Source organism: Haemaphysalis longicornis, unplaced genomic scaffold (assembly GCF_048455015.1).
Source record: "Haemaphysalis longicornis isolate Haplotype H1 unplaced genomic scaffold, Haemaphysalis longicornis Haplotype H1 scaffold_14, whole genome shotgun sequence".
Taxonomy (NCBI): domain Eukaryota; kingdom Metazoa; phylum Arthropoda; class Arachnida; order Ixodida; family Ixodidae; genus Haemaphysalis; species Haemaphysalis longicornis.
In genome coordinates, this window is record NW_027526245.1 from 51,134,954 (window position 1) to 51,147,312 (window position 12,359).

Genomic DNA, 12,359 nt, shown 5'->3' on the forward strand with positions numbered 1-12,359 from the left:
AAGGAACATCTCTTCGATGCTTTGTGTTTCTTGCAGTATCGTAGATTGCGGCGCCGCAGCTTCACACACATTTGGCGCACGTTAAAGATTCCCATCTTGTCAAAATTAATCTGAACCCCTCCACTACGGCGCGCCCCATCGCCTGCACTGCGTCGGCGCGTTAAAACAATACAATCAATCAATCACATAAACATTAAACTCTGGAAGAACTGAAACTTACGACACACGTCAGTCGCATTTTGACGGATTTTGGTGCACATGGCTGATTGCGAGAGCTGAGCTTCCATACATCAAACGTAAACAACAGCACTGCACACACACCTGATAAGGAAACACTGCACTATACAAGCGCTTACTGCCACTGCGCGTTGATTCTACTCAGAGTGACCGCATTTTGAACGTTATCTATGGTCCAAGCGCGGAGACAGGCCTTGATAGCCGGACCACATTTCGGAGCACGCGCGGTCCGGGCCACGATCAACTGGATTTATCAGTCTTCTCGCGCTAGCGACCGTGTTGCGTTATAGGCGTTATTTGTAGGTGAGCACGACGAGCTTATCGCTGAGCACTTGATAGAAACAGAAACACCGCACCACACTGCAGACGCTGGTGCCTTTCGTGTCTCGGCTGCACACAAATTACGGACATTTAAAACAGACTAACGATAAACGCGTATCGCTGTACCGACTCACGACCGGGATGGTCTGCCGTAGCTTCTGCAACTGCTTGTAGTTTTGATATCACAATCAAGCAGTGAGACGCACACCGGCCCCGCCATAAGCTCCGCATTTCGGCGCCGTCATGTTGGCCCTGGCCGATGGGTTGAGCAACTCGTCTTGGATGGTCGAGCCGCACGGCTGAGCCGGATAATTTCGATCGCCGAGCATATTCGGCCTCGGCGTTCAACATGGCTCTACAAAATCCACCCGACAGGGCCCGACAGGCCGAGTCGGACCATGTCGGGCTCAGTTGGACTAGGAAGAAAACAGCCTTTACTGCGGGCCTTATACCGGGCAGTGGTCCGACGCTCGCCAGTTGTCTTCATAACGGCGGCCCCTATGGACTATGAGCACCGAAGCTTTGATGTTCTACCGGACTGTTACGTGCAGTTAGGCGAAAACTCATGAGGGCAGAAGAGTGTTTTTTTACGTGTTTGTGAGCCATGGTGGTACAGCATACGTGCTTCGCTATGAGCGGTGACCCGGACTGCTCTTCTACGAGACGTCAATTCCTTTGCGTGATAGTGGCTCGAGCCTGTGTATCAATCAGCTGACGCTCTTTCCTTCCTTTTGCTAGCTTATTTCGTTGTGTAACCGAGTAAAGACGTCTTGCACTAGCCAGCGTGTGCTGCCTGCCGCTCCCGCCTACTGGATCTGCGAAGACACAATAGTGGTATCTTTCTTCAAGCGCGTGAGGGGCTCTGGAATGCATTGGAAGTTTTTGACGAAGCGCCGATAGAATGCACACATACCGAGAAATCTTCGCACACCCTACTTGCCTTTCGGTCTTGGGTTGATCACTAAGGCTGAAGTTTTCGTCGTGTCAGGCAGGACTCAGGGCGGAGATAACACGGCCCAAAAACTTGAGTTCCTCGTACGCGAAGCGGCAGATTTAAGGCCTCATGGTTAGCCCTGACAAACGAAAAGCCTCGAGTACACACTCCAAACTTGCAAGGATTTTCTCGAAGGTTTGGTTGAATGCCATAACGTTTTCGAGGTATACGAGAAATGCGTGCTACCTCGGCACAGGACATCTAGCACGATGTGCATGACTCTTTGAAACACTTGTGCTGCAGTGCACAGCCGGAACGGCATCACCTTGAACTAAGGTCGTCCGGGGTTATGAATGCAGTCTTCTCTTGGTCTCTCTCGGGTTCTTCTATTGGCCGGTACCCTGTCTTTATATACATCGAAGAAACGCACGTCGCGTGGCAGAACTGGTCGAGTGCGTTGACGGTTCGCGTCAGGGCCACACTTCCACAGTGGTGTTTGTTTGAAGTCGCCGGTAGTCAACGCAAAACCTTAATGTGCCGTATTTTTTTCTTCAGGAATACTACCGGCTCAGCCCAGGGGCTTTTCGATGGCTGTGTAATGTCCCCGCTGAGCACGTCTTCCACGTGTGTCCGTGTGGCTTCCCGCTCGGGTGAAGGCCCTCAGTACAGTGACTGCCGGGTATGTCGGGCTCCATCTTTCGCTATATTTCTGTGCTTCGCTAGAGGTGTATGTCGTGAATTTCAGTTCGACAAAACACTCGCTGCAGCATCGCAGCATAGCCAATCATTTTTCCGTTCTTCCGCCAAAGGGATGCGGAAGCCTAAAGGTATTTTCGGGCGCGCGTTCAAAGTCGGCGACCGCAATCACGTCCCTTCCTTCTTGCGTTTCTTGTATGAACGCAGGTGCAGCACCCTCGTTCAAATGCTGGTACCCCTCTCTGAAAATAGCCACGTTAACGTGACACTGACGTTGCTTAAATCCTAAATCACGCAATGCCTCTTGCGACAGAGACTCCGCGGTTGAGAAGCAACATTACCTTAGTCCCTCTGATAGTTTCGACGTCAGTAGCAGCATTTTCGCAGTGAACGGTGATCCTCAAGCTTGCTCAGGGTGCACGGTGACAATTTCAATGGCGATCCTTACAGCAGAAAGCTGTTCGGGGTTTTGTTCCGGCGTTTTGTAGTGTTTGGTAGAGAAAGTTTTCAACTTGCTCTGTAGACGAATTATTTCACCATTATCCGTCACGATGTTCATTTCAAGAATTACGTCGTGAGAGCAGTTAGCCAAAAAGACGAACGCGACGGGGCACCTGGTGCGGTGTATAGTCACCCATAACGTGTATGTTTAAGTTGGCGTTAAGACATGGCCTCCTGGTGTGCGTATGTCGGGACAGTCCAGTCTGGTGGTAAATTTGTTCAGCTTGGACGCAAATATACCGTTCATTGCTGCGTAGTCGGCTCCCGTGTCTATGTGAGCGATTACATCAAAGTCGTCCATGGACAGCTGGAAGTCGGACCCTGCTTTCATCGAGTTCCGGGTGCGTCGGTTCATCGTATCTCGGCTTGTCCGCGTTGACAGTTGCGAACTATGCGTCGTCATCGTCTTCTCACCAGCAGGCCCGGTCATGTCGGGTACGTGTCGCACCGTGTGGCTGTCGTGTTCAGGAGTCACGTCATGGTTACATCTTGTCGTCGGGCTGATTCCATGTCGTGAATCACGGTGTTCGGTGCATGTTTGCGTCGTGGGAGGGTTTTTGTTTCTCCGCCATTTTGCAACTTCTCCTCCAGAAGTCCCTGCTTTAAGTTTCCCCCGCGTGTTCGGGGGCTCCTTCCACATGCAAAATGAGACTGGTACGGTGGGTCGGCGAGAGGTGTGGGTGGGGCGATGGTGAACGGTTGAAATAGGATGTGCCACGGCTGGTTTGAGATAGATACTTGTCGATCTCACATGGTCGCCGGCCAGGGAGAGGGCGAAGTGCGCCGACGGAAACACCACGCAGCCCTGCCCTCTTCTGCGGGCTACTACGGTTGGTGTGGTCGGCCTCTCCGCAGTTGTAGCAAAGCGGACAATATTCGGAGGTTCGCCACACGTCGGTCGTCTTCGGCGTATGGTATTGGACTAGAGGGGGTCGGGTGGGTGACAGTGGAGGGTGGTACGGCGGGGGCTCTTGAGTACGGGGTCGACGAACACGGCGGGCTCGTCGAAGAGCTTCTGAGTTGGCCAGTGCTCGCGGGGTGCTTCGGATGGTGTAGAAGTATCTAGTGCCTGTTGTGCCTCATCTCAGATGACTTGAGCCAGGGAATTGACTTGAGGCGACATCGTCGGTGGAAAAATCTTTCTGAAGCTCCTCCCTGGCAATTGCGCGGATTGTTTCGCAAAGTGTATCGGAGCCTCCGCATATATCGTCTCCGAAGCTAGCGGATTGATGTGGCGGTCGTACTGTTTCTTACGAATATGCAGCATTTTCTCCAATGCTGCAGCCTCATACATGAATTCGGCAACCATTTTAGGGGTATTGATGACAATGGCAGCAAAGAGCTTTTGCTTCACTCCTCGTATTACAAACCTGAGTTTCTTTTCTTCCGTCATTCGAAAGTTCGCTCGGCGAAATTGTCGCTTCATCTGAAGAACACTACGACCTTTTCGTTGAGCTGTAGCGTGCGCGTTTTCTACAAAAGTGCGACTCGTTCTTTCCGCGCGGCGGTGGCGAATGTTTTAAGGATTTCGCCTTTAAAGCGAGTAAAGTTGGTTGGGAAGCTTTCATGGTTCTAGAAGAATATTCGGGCTGTATCTTCTATATAGAACAAAACATGGCGGAAGGTTTTTTTGTTATAATACCTGTTAAAGATGCGGACGCGCCATCCTTTCTCCAAGCAGTCCTGAGGATCTTCTCCAGGGATCCGTGGAACGATAGGGGGTCCCGGGGCTGTTTTTGGACGATAGGAGGAGTGGCTTGTTGCACCATGTTGAGGTTTCAACTGTCTTTCTCTCGGTTCGTTCTGGTAGGAGACAAAACTCGCCCGGTAAAACTTGCAAAACTGCGGCTGCCTTGGCTGTTGCTGGGTTGTTAGCTTCCAGAAGACGACGGGAGCATAAAGGGTGCGGACGCAGCACCTCTACCAAATGTCAGAGAAACCAAAGATGACGCAGTTGTCTTGAAGGAAAAACAAGGTAATTGGACGCAACTTGCGCTTCTCTAAGAACTCAAAGAATACAGAGTCGGCGAAGCCACTGTCGACAAGGTGACGTGCACAGGCGAGTAACGCCGAATCGAATACCGCGCCGTCTGCTCGGCGGCTATTTATCTCTCGGCTCGAGTATTTTTAAAACCGTGGAATTACATGCATAACACTGTAGATCGAAGATTATTTTTAGGCTGGTGGCGTTTATTCGAAAGGCTTTTCCTATCAAATTAGATAGCATGTGCGGCATAAAAATGGAACACGCGCTGCACTGGGCCGGCGGATAATCCAAATAACACAGCCCGGCTTAGCCGGTAGGCAAAACAACACACAATCCACCCAAATACATGTTTCAAGGCAATATGGAATAACACCAGGTTTTTATTTAACTCATGCACGTTAGATCCCTCCACCTCTAATAAAGCAAACATAAAAGACAACGCACCAATATTACCATCTGGGGGCAGGCATCGTCCTACAAGGCAACTTGTTAGAAGTACCAAATTATGATCATCCTCTTGAATTTCACACTTCATTGTAGTCATCATATTAGTAGGGAGAGTGGAGGAGATGAGACGGCGAAATTCTTATCTATTATATCAACGATGACATAAGCTTCACCATTTCATGGTAATTCCATGAAACAAGCATATACGCCGTCGAATGCTTGACCTCCCTTAGCAAAGCAGAGTGAGAAATTTAAGCGGCTTCCTTTGTCATATTTCTTTTTCACAGGAAACACTACATTCCGTAGGTCCACTGCTTTCGCCTTGGCGTTGATATCATATCGGAGGCATTTTCACGTTTTGAGAGGGAGAATTTGAAGTATTCCGGTATAGCTTTCGCATGGAGTAAAGTTCGGAAATTTGTATTTGGTCAATTGCTTGCGTAGCATTTCTTAGCAAAAGAAATTGTAGACACGAAACGGCAAACACTAAATTCATATACTTAGGTGTGAACAATCTGTAAAAGAACACTATTTGCACCAAACATAAAACACACCTGTTAAGGGTTGGCTACGCGCAGGCCAGGTCATTAGGTTTTATGAGTTTTATCATGAATTTATTACAAAAAAGCATTTCGATATAGCAACGGGCCTTCCGCCGCCAAACAAACTGATGGAAACGTTTCCTAGACTTTTTATTTCTCAGGGTCTAATATGTTAAAAATATAGCTATACTTAGTATGTGCAGCTTCTTAGCAATGTGCTGCCGAAATTTTAAGCCCTACTACGATGACACGTTTCCCTCAGCAGTGATGTGCGGCCTTTTGAGTTTGTTAGTGTTGCAATTTAAACAAACCTATCCCTCATCTGTTGATTGATATCCTGCGTCAGAATGTTTAAATTGTTGTACATATTTCAATGAGCAATGAAACCTCCTAAATGAAGTCAAGATAAGCAATGGTGAAACATATTATAGGAAGCTGCGAAATTCCTCAACATACCGATTACGTTATTGTAATTCACCAGGCTAAAACACTCGGGCTACTCTTTGAAGTTTTTTTCCGCTCACCGAAGTAAAAAGGAACTTGGCTGCGTCAAAGTGCGAGCGACTTCATTACAAAATTGGGGATACAACTGCTCCTTGTCGCACTCAAACTCAGGTTTTCGAAAACCCAGGGGTTACAGCGCCTACATAACCTGGCAGGATTTTACTCCCATAATTTTAAATATTTATATAGAGCAGTATCATTGGTGCTTTGATGAATCAGTCATTCACTCAGGCAGTCTGCCATATAGGATATGCAATATGCACACACCAAGGCAATCAGTCCGTCAGCCAGCCACACACCTAGTCACTTTGTTATTCAGAGGGTTAATAAAACAGGCAGTCGGTAGGTCGGTGGGTGGGGAAATATTTTTATAGGTGTGAAGAGACATTCACATGGGAACCAGGATTTACGGTTAAATTTTTTTTGGCAACAAAGATTGTTTTGTGGAAAAGTGGCCTGGTATTTACTTAAAGTGCTATCCAGTATGCTTAGTATCAAAAATATAATTTCACAATTTTTCTTCTTGTCGATGACTTGTTTTGAAGCACCCACTCAACTTTCATAAGCTCTATTTGGCAGGTTTAAGAAATTTTATGACGCACGGGGACCCTTCAAACTGCTATTCAAATTGATTCAGTGAGAAGAAAAATGGTGCGGACAAAGCAGTGCTATGTATGTGGTTGTACGTCGATTGAACACGCAGTGGTAAGCTGTAATAACGTTCCCTAATAGGTGACGTTCAGTGGTGCTTATACACTGTTTCTTTTCTTACTTCGCTTCTTGAAGGAAGCAAAAGTCGTCACTTAGTAGATTAGTATAATTGTGCTGACGGGAAGTTAGCCCTCTTGATGCAAATAAGATCGGCTATTTGTGCTCTCCCAGAAGAGTATGAAACAAACGGTTCTGATTCTGTCTTGCAAGGCGTCACACCAAACCAAAGCTTCTTCGTATCATATTGTTTGAGCCATTTCCGGTTGAGTGAAAGATACTTTCATTATTAAAGCGCTTCTGCGCACAATTCTGTTTAGCCTCAGTTAGAGTCTTTCTAACGAAACTCGTCCAATGGGCTCAGCTTTGTGGAAAAGTTCTCCCGGAAGCGTCCGCAGTAACTGAGCCGTCCTAAATCGGATCGCGATTCCGATACGTTCCTGGCATATGATTGTCCTGCCTTCTTAACCTGTGGATGTAAGCTATATCTATTGGCACAGTTTCCCAAGTACTCCAGCTTTGGTGGCAGAAACATCGGCTTGTCGCATTTCACCCGAACTCCTTCTTCTCATTTTCTCATGTTGCACGCAGTCACGTTAGCACTTTCTCACACAGCCTCAAATGAGTCTCAACAGTCGGTGCATTCACTCAGATGTCATCCAAGTTGCCGGCAACGGTTTACAAACCTTGTAGCATTTGTTCATCACCTTTTGTAAAGTGGTTGGCGTTGTAGACACACCATATAAAGGTCTGTTGAAATAGTATAGTCCCTTGTGAGTGTTCAAGGTCAAAATCACCTTGCTTTTTGGGTCCAACTCCAGTTGGCGGTAAGGGCTTGACAAGTAAGTCAATGGCAAGTAGGTCTTGGACGTGTGTTAAAGATACTCTTTATGCTCGATTACCCCATTCGTGGTGAATTGGAAGTATCTAAACAGATGACTTGTTCCATCTTTGAAGACTGCCAGCAGTTGCGCGGCGTACTCGCCTTCGTCCACTCGTAAGATGGTGGCTTCCGTTTCTTGTTTGCGCAGATCGCTCTCGGCTGTGTTTTCTTAGCATAGGGGGTGGTCGAGCCATGTTAATGATTTCCGAAAAAGTTCTTTAGCTTTTTCTCGGACTTGAAAGCAATTCAGCACTCGCATACTGTCTCGAAACTGGTCATTGTGCTTGCCGAGGACTCTTTGGAAGTCCTTAAAAACTCGCAAATTCCCTTTCGCAGGTGTAGCTGCATTCTCTGTCTGCGGAACCAGGTGTTCCTTTGCCTATTTCTACCGTGCGTATTTCGTACCAGTTTAGCCTAATCTTGTCCATAGTACAGGTTGCTGTCATTTCACAACTACTCGAGTAGCTTGTAGGCTCTGTATTTGTAGGTTACTGGAGGTAGATTTCTCCTTTGACCAGATATTTTTGTCTTTTCATGACGTCAGCTTTAGCGTGTCTGGATGCAATTCCTACAGTTTCAAGCTGTCTTTGTACTGTCTTTCCACGAACAAAGATCCTGTCTTTCCACACTAGCAATGTCACGGACTTGGCAGTCAACTTGAGTGTATGTTTATACAAGAATATTTTTAGCACTTTTAAAATGACTGAGACATAGTCAGAAAGACAAACACAGTGTTCAAATGTCCCCGACATTTGAGCATCGGAATGGAGCAATCGGATAGACACCGTATTCATAATTTGGTGGAACTAGGTTTTATATAGGCCACCGTGAAATAAATTTAGGAAGAAAGTTCCGTGACCAGTGTCGCTGACTTTATCGTGACTCTCATTCCACATTTAGGTCTTGTTAAGTTTTGATCAGCTTTCAGCATCCGTGGAAAGAAACCGAATAAAATCTGATGGCTTTGGTACAGTTACTGCGACTTTTTTTACTCAACTTTTAGGCTTAATCAGAGGCCCCTTGCAAAGCACGGTATATTCACCGAAGATGGCGCTCGAAAAACGCGTCCGTCACCTTAGCCTATGTATTCCGACCAGCTTGGATATAGCTTAACCCGTGTTCAGGGCAAAACGACATCACACAACCGTTCAAAAGCCATTGGGCGGCCGACGCTGTGCATCTAACGAAAAAATAATTGCCTTCCATTCTGTGCAGAAGGATGACCTGTGAAGCTGCACTCTCTAAATGAAAATGATGAATTAAAACATCATTGTTGATAGCTGAGGTCGAGAAATTAGCACTGAGCACAAGGAAACTGAAGGGTTCGGAGTTTAGTATAGTGGACAAACATACAGCTCTCTGTTTCCGTACCGCGTCGTAGGCGTCTTACTCTCTGGGTAACGCACCAATCCATTCTGCTCAACCCCTGTGGACACCGGAAAGTTAGTATTGGGGGGTAAGGGTGCAGATACCCGTTTATACCTCCCACCAGTACAACGGACATGTCATCAGTAAAAGCATGAAACCTATATCTTCGCGTGCACGCTAACCCTTCCATCCACTCTCAATTCGTACCCGATAAATCAGACACTAGTTATGTGCCTGTGCTTAGTAGTGAAAGGCAGCGCCAAAAGTGTCGCTCTGAAAGCCCTTCGAGCTGAACAAAATTATTGGCTCACCTCCACGTTGCTGTTCATCCAGGAGAGATTCCCAGCTCCTCGGCGAGCTGGTATTTGTGATGAAAATGGCAGTGGAAGCACATTTCTGTTGTTTTCGCACCCATCCGCACTTCTGTTCTAACAGAGGTTGCTTCATTTCCCGCTGTTCTTTCTACAAGCAAACGACAGGCGTCTGCCTATAGGCAGTTAAAAGCTGGAAGGACTGGAGCTTTATTCTAGTTGACAAATATGTTACTCTCCAATTCTGTCCTGTGTCCGAGGCATCCTGCCGTCTGTGTAACACACCAACAAAAACCCAAATCGCTGAACCATTGAGGACAACTGAGATGTCGCATTGGGCCACGTGCCTTCCACCTTTCAATTTCCCGCGAGAACAACGCGCATCCCACCGGTAGCGCCATGAAGACTACGGGTGGATGCAGACTCCCTGCTTCCACCACAAACCAGTGCCCCCGCAAACCAGCAAACGGTGATGCGCGCTCTTAAATGTGAAATACACGGTGGAAAATATCACGCGGAATGCCTTTCATTCTACAAAAATTATTAACTCCCGACGGTGTTCAAAGTGGGCTAGTTGCTCGTGTCAACGCTGATAAGAGCGCTACCACCATTATCAGCCGATTGAATACCTTGAAAAGCGGCATCGGTTGTGGAGAGGGCAATAGCAGTTGTGACAGCGGAGTCGGAATTTGCCAGGAAGATTGCGCAGCGGCAACGAATAAATCGGCATTACCGGAATGAAAACTTCGGAGGATGTGGTTAGACATATACTGCTTCGAAGTAAAAACACGTCACTCTGAGGTTCAGTCACGAAAGAACGTATTCCCCCTACCCGAAGTCCACAACGCCCTTTAACACCTTTACCATGTGATGAAGGTGTCTTCGATGAGCATAAAAACTGGGGCCTGGAAAATGGAAGTACGCGAGAGGGACAGGGACCGCAAGGAGACCTCGTCAATATCGCCGGATAGACTTTATGAGTTCAAGGTGATGCCGCTTGGACAGTGCATGGCAGCAGCAATGCTCTAAAGAGTAGCTGGCACTGAGCTAAGCCAGACTTAAACGACATGGGCACTTGCCTCGCCCATGTCGACGACGTAGTTTTTGGCAGGAGCTCTAACCTGACAATTGCGGCTTGGCTCGTGAGGAACTAAACCTTTTGGGCACGTCAACAATGCCGAGGAAGTCCTGGCTCAAGCTGCGAAATCTTCATCAATCACTATTTTTCTGAGGCCAAAGGACACCATAGGCACGCGAAAGTTGCTCTGACTGTGCGCATACTTGGGGGCTTCGTCGAAAATGTCGCAAAATTGCCGAACACCTAAGGCGGTGAATAAAGGCAACGTTTATTTCTGCTGGGAAAAGGAGCAGCAGCATGGTTTCGGAGAGCTTTGAAATTGCCTACAGCGCCCGGCTGTACATTCCCAGTTCGACGAGTACACCGAGGGTGAAATGCACACAGACGCCAATGACGAAGGCTCCGGTGCTTATTTAGGAAATGCACGCCGCACATAACATAAAATCCATTGACTAAAGGCAGTTTTGATCCATTTTGATCCACTAAAGGAATATTTTGCTTTGTAGCTTGAAACATCTTGTGATGTATTTAGCCCTCAACGCAACACCTACCCTCTCTTGGCGTTAACATTTATTGCCACCCTTGCCTAAAGTAGTTCCTGCCAGCCTTTGAGTTTAAAATTGCAATGTTGAGAGCACTTTTACAAAAGAAATACTTCACTTTTAAAAAGCTGCAGAAATTATGATATATACTGTTTTCTTCCTTCCATTATTTTTTCAGTGCCACCATAGCAGCCCTGTAGGTTGTCCATCAAGTTGTCCGTGTATAAGCCACCTCAATGAAGACGAAGGTTTCTGTACCAACCCATGACCAACGTTCTTCGCTTTGCCACACCACACAGGTTCACATAAAGCAAACAAACAAATGAATTGATGGAATTTTAAACAAAAAAGAACTGAGTGGACAAAACTGCTGCTTGGTGGACGTCTGCTATCGAGCTTCAAATGCCTTTATCAACCTGCAACAAATATTTTATTCTACAGTATTTTAACGATTTTCACTTTGCTGTGTGAGTTACCGCTTACAAACAATTCGCTTTGAAAAGAAGGAATAAAACAGTAATGGCATAAAAAATTAAAGGAATACTGACAAGGTATTCCAAAGCTGCGATAACTATGAAAAAGTGTTCATGTATACAGAGAGATATCCCCCGGCAAGTTTTAGCCGTAAACGTTCAGAATAAACATATTTGAAAACCATTTTAATCTCCGCGTGAATGAGAAAAATTACAACGGACACCCCGTCGCAATCGGCCTCAAAATGACGCCATCCACTCCTAGCCGCAAACTGCAGATGTGTAAGCTTGCGTGACGTGCCCAACACACTGTCTGCGGACAGCGCAAGCTATTGCGCCGTGTGCGAACGTCAGTGGTTTGAGACTGACGTGATGCTGCCCCGGAGAATGGATATGGTGGAGAGCGCAGCCGCTCTGGGCGCGCGAGGGAGAGCGAGCGCGCGCGTCTCCTCACAGGCAGTGGTGCGATAAGAAAGGTGGTATCCCGAGTGACCTCCTTTCATGGCGTCTGCCTCGGTCTTTGTTTAGTCGAAACCGAAGCTCACACAACTGAACCATGCTTCAAATAAATACCTACCGTGCTATCGAGAGACAAGTGTGAAACCTTATAATTAGTATGCTCATAGGCACCTATAGCTGCAAAAATCCTAAAACGAAAATTTCTTCTCAGTACTTCTCAGGTATCACATTAAAATTCCAAATGGGTTATTGAAAAATGTTTAGAAACAGTACTCTCAAATGCAACAGGAAAAGAATGCTAGTAAACTGACAAACCCTTATAGAAAACGTTGCCCATAAAAAGCCCTGGAAAACAGTTAGGCAGAAAT